This window comes from Trichechus manatus, unplaced genomic scaffold (assembly GCF_000243295.1).
Source record: "Trichechus manatus latirostris isolate Lorelei unplaced genomic scaffold, TriManLat1.0 scaffold00189, whole genome shotgun sequence".
NCBI classification, from domain to species: Eukaryota; Metazoa; Chordata; class Mammalia; order Sirenia; family Trichechidae; genus Trichechus; species Trichechus manatus.
The window spans coordinates 3,560,104-3,568,529 of NW_004444125.1; the positions used below are offsets into that span (position 1 = coordinate 3,560,104).

At 42.1% G+C, this 8,426-nt stretch overlaps 1 protein-coding gene across 13 annotated transcripts in view; it reads right to left on the reverse strand.

Annotated features, from left to right (window-relative positions):
• The window catches only part of PUM2 (pumilio RNA binding family member 2), a 104,487-nt gene extending 96,403 nt beyond the window's left edge, over positions 1 to 8,084 (reverse strand). For 10 of the 13 annotated variants that reach the window (XM_023741762.1, XM_012558837.2, XM_023741751.1 and 7 more), the window contains exon 1: positions 6,863 to 6,989. The gene's annotated coding sequence lies outside the window, so the exon portion shown is untranslated. Of the gene's footprint in view, positions 1 to 6,862; positions 6,990 to 7,170; positions 7,190 to 7,310; positions 7,330 to 8,065 lie in introns of those variants that run through there. The other 3 variants (XM_023741755.1, XM_023741756.1, XM_023741754.1) reach the window with 3 other exon arrangements.
• Positions 8,085 to 8,426: the final 342 nt, after the last annotated feature.

Here is an 8,426-nt window from a genome sequence, read left to right on the forward strand (position 1 = left end):
GTGCCAGTAAGGCGGGGTGAGATGGTATCTCACTGTGGTTTTAATTTGCATTTCTCTAATGGCTAGTGATTGGGAGCATTCCCTCATGTGTCTGTTGGCCATCTGAATGTCTTCTTTGGTGAAGTGTCTGGTCATTTCCTTTGCCCATTTTTTAATAGGAGTATTTGTCTTTTTGTTGTAGAGTTGTTGGATTTTCTTGTAGATTATGGAGGTTAGACCTTTGTCTGACTTGTACTGTCCAAACATTTTTTCCCAGTCTGTAGGTTCTCTTTTTACTCTTTTGGTGAAGTCTTTTGAAGAGCATAGGTGTTTGATTTTTAGAAGATTCCAGTTATCTAGCTTATCTCTTGGGTTTTGTGCATTGATGGTTATGGTTTGTATCCTGTTAATGCCGTGCATTAAGGCCTGTAGTGTCAGTCCTATTTTTTCTTCTATGAACTTTATAGTTTCAGGCTTTATATTCAGGTCTTTGATCCATTTTGAAGTAGTTTTTGTATATGGCATGAAGTAGGGGTCCTGTTTCATGTTTTTGCAGATGGATATCCAGTTTTGCCAGCACCATTTGTTAAAAAGACTGTCTTTTCCCCATCTGATGGACTTTGGGCCCTTGTCGAAGACCAGGTGACCGTACGTGGATGTATTTACATCTGGGCTCTCAATTCTGTTCCATTGGTCAACGTATCTGTCGTTGTACCAGTACCAGGCTGTTTTGACTACTGTAGCTGTATAGTAGGTTCTGAAGTCTGGTAGTGTGAGTCCTCCAACTTTATTCTTTTTCTTCAGTAGTACTTTACTTATTCGGGGCTTCTTCCCTTTCCATATAAAGTTAATGATAGTTTTTTCATCTCTCTGAAGAATGTTGTTGGTATTCTGATCACGATTGCGTTGTACTTGTAAATTGCTTTGGCCAGAATTGTCATTTTCACAATGTTGAGTCTACCTATCCATGACCTGCTTTTTTTTTAAGTTTTATTTTTGGTGAAAATACACACAGAAGACCATACCCGCATTCAACAATTTCTACATGTACAGTTCAATGACAACAGTTACATTCTTCAAATTGTCTGTCTGTTCTCGCTATCTCTCCCCATATTTCACCATCACTGACTTAAACTCTAACCAAACCAAACCTGTTGGAGTTGAGTCGATTCTGACTCATAGTGACCGTATAGGACAAAGAAGAACTGCCCCATAGGGTTTCCAAAGAGCAGCTGGTGGATATGAACTGCCAACCTTCTGGTTAGCAGTCTGAGCTCTTAACCACTGTGCCACCAGGACTCCAACTTAAACTCACTGCCCCATAAGCTACTCACCTATGCTTTAGAGTTATTGTCAATTTGATCTCATACAGATAATTCTTTAAAGGAGCACAATGCTCAAGGCAAACATTCTTTACTAATTCAGTAAAACTGTTGTTCAGTTTGAAGATGACTTTAGGGGATCGTTTCAGTTCAAGGCTCAAACATTTTCTCAGGACAACAGATTCGAGGGTTCATCGAGCCTCAGTGGGTCCAGCAAGTCTGAACTCCCTAAGAAATCTGAAATCCACGTGCCCCTCCCCTTTTGATCAGGACTCATCTATCCAGTCCTTGATGAAAACATTCAGTAATGGCAGTCAGGCACAATCGAGTTCTTCTGGTCTCACGGCAAAGAAGGCAGTTGCACATGGAAGCAACTACATCCGAAGCCCAGTTCCTTCTCCGATTCCTCGGTCTCCTTCTTCCTCTGCTGTGCCAGGCAAATAGAGGCCAATTATTGTATCATGAATGGCTGCTCACAAGCATATAAGACCCCAGGCACTACTCACCGAACCAGGAGTAGAATAGAAACTCTAAAAACAGTGTTAGGCCAATTGGCTGGATAGTCCCACAAAGCCATGACCCTAAGCCTTCTAACCAAAAGAACTAATCCCATGAGGTCTTTGGTTGTAACTAAGTAGTATTAGCAACTGCATCTTGTTTGTTATTGTTGTAAAATTATATACAACATAACATTTAGCATTTTGCCCTTTTTCTGGTGTACAACTTAGTGATATCAGGTTACCTTAGTCAGGTTGTATAACTATTATCCCTATTTGATGCCAATTTTCCCATCACCATAGACATAATCTCACTACTTCCCAGAGAATGATTCCCTCTCTCCCTCCCACATCCTAACCCAGGTAACCACTAACAATCATAGGTCTCTATATATTTACCTATTCCTGTCATTTCATACTAGTGAGGTCATACAATATTTGTCCTTTTGTAACTGACTTACTTCAAAAAAAACGTCTTCGAGGTTCATCCATGTTGTAGCATGCATGAAGGCTTCACTTCTGTTTAAGGCTGAGTAGTATTCCACTGTACGTACATACCACATTTTGTTCATCCATTCATCCACTGATGGGCACTTAGATTGTTTCCACCTTTTTGCTACTGTCAATAGGTGTACATGTCTGTTTGTGTCCCTACTTTTAGGTCCTCAGAATTAAGGCTGAGTAGTATTCCACTGTATGTATGTACCACATTTTGTTCATCCATTCATCCACTGATGTGCACTTAGATTGTTTCCACCTTCTTGCTACTGTCAATAGGTGTACATGTCTGTTTGTGTCCCTACTTTTAGGTCCTCAGAGTATATACCTAGGAGTGGAACTGCTGGGTTACCATGAGTTGGGAGCCCACTGGATGGCAGCTAACAACAACCCTTCAACTAGGTTCTCTACTTATTTACTGGTGTTTTTCAGGATTGAAACAAAAGTAAACAATTCTTCCCTACCTCCTCCAATATTTCGTGTACTCTGACACTCAGAAGTGAAAATAAATGATATGTAAATGAAATTGGATGGCATCATAGTAGCAAAATTTGCAAAGGTGGTACATACTAAGGAAACTACTTTTTGCCAACATGCCTTAATTCCTAGAGCACTTTAGAAAAACATAAAGAGGCACATAAGAGTAAAAAAAAAACTCTTCATTAAAAAAAAAGTTTTCTTCAATTTCATTCAGAATTAAAATGACTCTCTGGAAAGTGACGTGTTTAATTAGGCAAGTCTTAATTTTTCATTTATAAAAAAAGTTGAATCTTTTGAGTTAACAGAAGAAAACGTCACTAAAGAAAAAAATATATTAATCTTAAGTCTCTGGACAGTATTTTTTAGGTTTTAGTATATCGTATCTCTGCAAACTTAGCTACTGTAATCCTATTCATTTTTAGTTTACATACCATTTTTACTTTCTATTCCCTACCTAAAACTCTGACAAAAGCATGTACAATGTACCTACTTATATATAATCAATTCTATATGGTGTTTCTTTTATTGGAAAAGTCAGAAAACATTATTTCTCTGTAAATTCCCCTTTCAACTATAATCAGTAAATTCTAAATAAAAGCTGTTTCCTATCTATACTGCCAAATACAAAAATCACTATTAAAATATTAACTTCCAAATGATAGGATTTGGGGAAACATTTTTCCCCCATCCCAGAATCCAGAAATGAGTGAGACATAGGAATCAGGCTGATGGCAATCCAAATATTACCTTTATTACTGATAAAGCTACCCTGGAAGGCATAATTTAGACTTAGACCACCTGGGTTTCCTAACACCATACCCCTTAATTATCCTAACCCAGTCATAGATAACACTCCCAAAAGGGACACAGTCTATCCTTAGTGGGCTCATGAAGAAGCAGAGCAGATTAAGTAAGTATTTTCTTTAGGGGGCAAACTCCCAAACAGAGGGGAAGGGGCTGAGCCATGCTAGATTGGTTCCCTTTTACAAAATCATCAAAGGGAAGAGCAATGAGGTGGACAACAGGTCCAAGTCAGACTATTTTCATGCCTTCTTAAAAACAGCAAGAAATCTAATACCACAAACCAATTTATCCAAAGTTATAAGTGTACTTTTCTCTGAATCACACTTGTCAGAAAATGGATTCAAACTGCATGCAAGTCAGACAAAGCCATTCAAGATAAGAACCTCCTGATATTTTACATAAGTTTTAAGAATATGAAAAGATGCACAATTCACGTGTTCAAAGGCCTTTAAAGTTAAATGGAAAAAATATTTGCATATCTTAGAATATCATCAAGTTCAAAGGTTCCTGAATTAAGAAGTATGTATAACTTACATCTAGGAACCAGAGATCGACCTTACTTAAAATTATGAAGACCCCGTCACAGTATCAATAAAAAGGAGGCAGTCTGGTCACTGAGAAGACTCCCTTTGAACGTCACACCTGACCCAAATCTCTGATCATAAGCATTTCTGCTAATTGGGATTGTAAGCTCAGGGAGACAAATTATCTTTCAATACCAGAAAGATTTATAAACAAGTATGGAAATATTTAAAAGAAACAAACTCATAATATTAATATGTGTTATAACTGCATTACTTAGTATTTTATATACTTGTAATGCCTAAGAAAATTTGGCCTATTTAAGTGACAGCTTTGTAAGACCAACTTAAAACATGTTAGCAGAGTAATTTAGACTTTTTAATTGAAATCATACTAAGTATTGAAACATCTAAGGGGACTTTGGTCTCAGACAAATGAAGTTAAGGAAGCCACATATCAAAATTAAATGCAGTTTACAACCAAACACCTCATGGGTTTTGGATCCTTGGTTTGGAGTTCTAGGGTCATGGTTGCATGGGACATCCCAGTTAACTGGCCTAATAATGTGTTTAATGCTTCTGTTCTACCTCCTAGTTCTTGTGTAGCACCTCAGGTCTTAAAAGCTTGCAAAGTAGCCATTCAAGGCTCAACAATTGGTCCTATTCACCTGGAGCAACAGAGGAAGGAGAGTTACGAATAGGAGAAGAATATGAATGTGTGGCTAACCGCCTCCATGAACAACAACTGACTCCCTTGCCTTGAGACCAGAAGAACAGGATGGTGCCCAGCTACCGTAACTGAACATTTTGATCAAAGATTCCATAAAAGAATCTTGATCAAAAGGGGAAAAATGCAGAACAGAATTTCAAATTCTCAGGGACTCTAGACTTTCCAGAGCCATGGAGGGTGAACTCCTGAAACTACCGCCCTGAGATAATATTTAAACCTCAAACCAAAAATATCCCCTGAAGTCATCTTAAAACCGAACAGTTTAGCTTAACTAGTAAAAACAACTCTGCCTTGAGCATTATGCTCTTTTAAGCAATGGGATCAAAGTGACAACAGCAACTCCAGAGATTAGATAGGAACATTAGGAGGTACTGAGTTTATGTTAATGAGGGAGGAACAACTCAGAAAAGGAGGGTGAGAATGGGTTGCACAACTTGAAGAATGTAATTAATGTCAATGAATTGTATGTACAGAAACTGCTACACTGTTGTATGTTTTGCGGTTTATAGTCTCAACAACAAACTAAATTTGGAAAAAAAATTAAATGCAGTTTAAATTATTTGAGTATGTGTAAGTTTGTTAATGGTAAATCTAACTGAAAAATAATTCTACTTGCATAGAGTAAGAAAACTGAACTTAAAGCCCAAGAACCAGGTTTCTGAAATTACAACTTCAGTCTTTAAAAATTAGTGGAACCTATTCTGTGTACAAAAATTGTCCTCAAGGACACCAAAAGACAATTCTACACACCTCAATTTCACCAAAAACTGGAATTTTAAAGACATTCTTGCTATAAAAGATATTCCATTGTCTGTTTGATGACTGCACAAGAGGTAAATCACTTAAAACATCAGCTATTAAAAGATTGAAAACAGAAACTTAGCCAATTAAAAATATTTACCCTTACATTTTTAACAGAATTACCTAAATCATCCTCCATACTTCGGGTGACATGGTGGGGAGTTACCTACTAAACACGAATCTAAGCAGTAAACAAGCTTTTCAAATCCTCAGGTAACTTCCTTTATTAAAACTGGTTTTCTTGACATACAATTACCTTTACAAGTACTACATTTCTCTTAATCGTTTGAAAGCATTTTTCTAATAAAAGTTTCCCTAAAAACCTTTACCAAAAAAACTGTCACCAACTTTAACAGAAATCTCACAAAAGTACTAAGTTCTGATTTTAACTGACATGTCTGTCTTATGCACCTAATATGTCGGCAATATATTGTCCTCAAACGCTTAAATATTTGTTAGAAAGAAAACCTAAGTTAAGAAAAGTGGTTTCCCCAGCTATGTTTTCAAACGTAGCACTATTACACGAGTGTTTAGACATAAAACTCCTTATAGCAGTTTATTTTCCCAGTATTTGACAAATTCTGATACAAAATTACAGCTAAAATATTTGAAATGTCTTATCTTTTCTTTGGCTTTAATTACATATTTTTCTTAGTCTCACAATCTGTTCCTACAACAAAAACACAACATTCTTTACTAATGGCACCTAACAAGTTGAACCCAAGTCACTGTTTCTTTTCATACCCACACCTGTCTACAGCAACCTTTTCCTGGACGCACTTGGGCTCTAGAGAATTCCCACACTTGTTTTTATAAACCCACTCCTTCCTCTTCACCCACTTCCAACTTGCACGCTTCTCGGGATCCACCAGGCCTCTCCCCCACTTTCTGAACCTAAGGGCTGAGGCGGACGGACAGCTCGGTCTCCAGCCCCAAGAGCGCCGAAACGAAGAACTGGGTCGGTTCCCCAGTGCCGCGAGGCTGTGTCATGGGGGAGAGAAGGAAGCGGGAAAGCTGAGAGGGAAGCCCCCCCGCACCGAGCGCACACCCCCTTCCGGCACCCCTCCCCCGGCATTGTGCGAGCGGGCCCGAGGCCGCAGCCGTCTCGGGTACTCTACAGGCCGCGCCCGCCATCCTGCCGACCATCTGATCCAACCGAAGCCGCCACACAAAGCCCGGGAAGCCAGACTGCAGCGCCAAAGGACGAGTAGAAGGAGCGCGCTGACTTACGGGGCTGCTGCGGCCGCGCTGCCTCAGCCGGGGACACCGACCGTTGGGCACACGGCGGCGTCGCTCTTGGCCGTCCTCCCCCTCCTCCGCCTTCGGTGGCGGCAAAATCTTCTTTCTCCACCTACCTCCCTCCCCCCCACCCCACCTCCTCCTTCTCCTCCCCCTCCTCCTCCGAACCACCGAAGTACTGAGGTTGAGACACAGAGACTCACAACAACATGGCTACCACCGCCGCCTCCCCTCCCCTCCCCCCGCCCACCGGGCGCGCGCAATGCACTCCGGGAAAAAGGGGCGGGAGAGCCACTCACGGGGGTACGACTCCTCTCAGTGGCCTCCGGGCATTCTCCCGCGCTCCGGGAGCGGACAGGCGGGAGCTCTGCGCGTGCGCACGCTGTTTGCGCTTTCGCGTTTTCAGCCGTCCCTGTGGCGTGCATTCCCCCGCCCTCACCTTGCGGGTTCGCAGCTATTTCTGGGACGTTGCGGCTGGCGTTCCCTTCATCAGATGAGGGGCGGCGTTGGCGGCGCTTTATAGGGGCGTGCGCGTAGCTCGGTCGGCGCAAGCGTGGTGTTTCGGAACGCTGCGTTCTGCTCTGTCTTCCCGCGTGGGGCCTCAACTTCCGAATTCGCTTACCCTCCCCTACCTCCCCCGTAGCTCTTTGTTCTCCTCTAACTGCCTGCGCCACCCACCGCGATGTACTCCTAGCACTTCGCTCCCAGAGTGCTGTCACCCACACGAGCTGGACATTCATTCAGGCCTGTAGATCTCACCCTTACCGACTCCCCTCAACTACACGATGCAGACGCATTTTGTGCTGAAAATTGTACCCGTTAAGTGGATTGTCACCCTTCTCATTTCTCCCTGGGCAAGTGAGGGCCAGCGCTCAGCAAATTGCTGACCTCCACAGAATCCCTGGGTGGTGCAAATGGTTAACGCTTCTCCGGATATCTGAAAGGTTGGAGATTCAGAATCCATCCAGAGGCGCTTCAGAAGAAAGGCCTGGTGATCTACTTCCAAAAAATCAGCCTTTGAAAACCCTGTGGAACACAGTTCTATTCTGACACACAGGGAGTCACCATGAGTGGGAGTCCACTCCACCACAAATGATAATGTTAAACAAAGCAAACAGGAAACTGGTTGGTTTTAAGCTGGACCAGTGATCTGCATGCCCACCCTCGCTGACCACACTTAGCTCTCCAACTTACCGACTGGTTAGAGACAAATGGGCACTGCAGAGGCACAGCCACCCTCTTGGCTCAGTTCTTCCGGCAGCAGTGATTCCAGAGTTGTCACCCAATTTGTGGCTTCCCCACACAGGTAACATTTCTGTCACACAGCTGTGATGTAGAAGAGCGTGGGCACCTTATCTGTTTTGTTCTTAACAGTTTGCACAGCTCCTGACTCTCCTTATATTCTGCACTTTGTAAACATTCAGTGCCTTGTAATTACTTTGCTTGATCTCTCTTTCCTGGGCAACCATAACCTCCGTGGGGGCAGGGACCCATGTATCTTTTGTTCCTTGCCGTGCTCCCCCAGTGCCTGGGTCATAGTAGGGTATTTAATAAT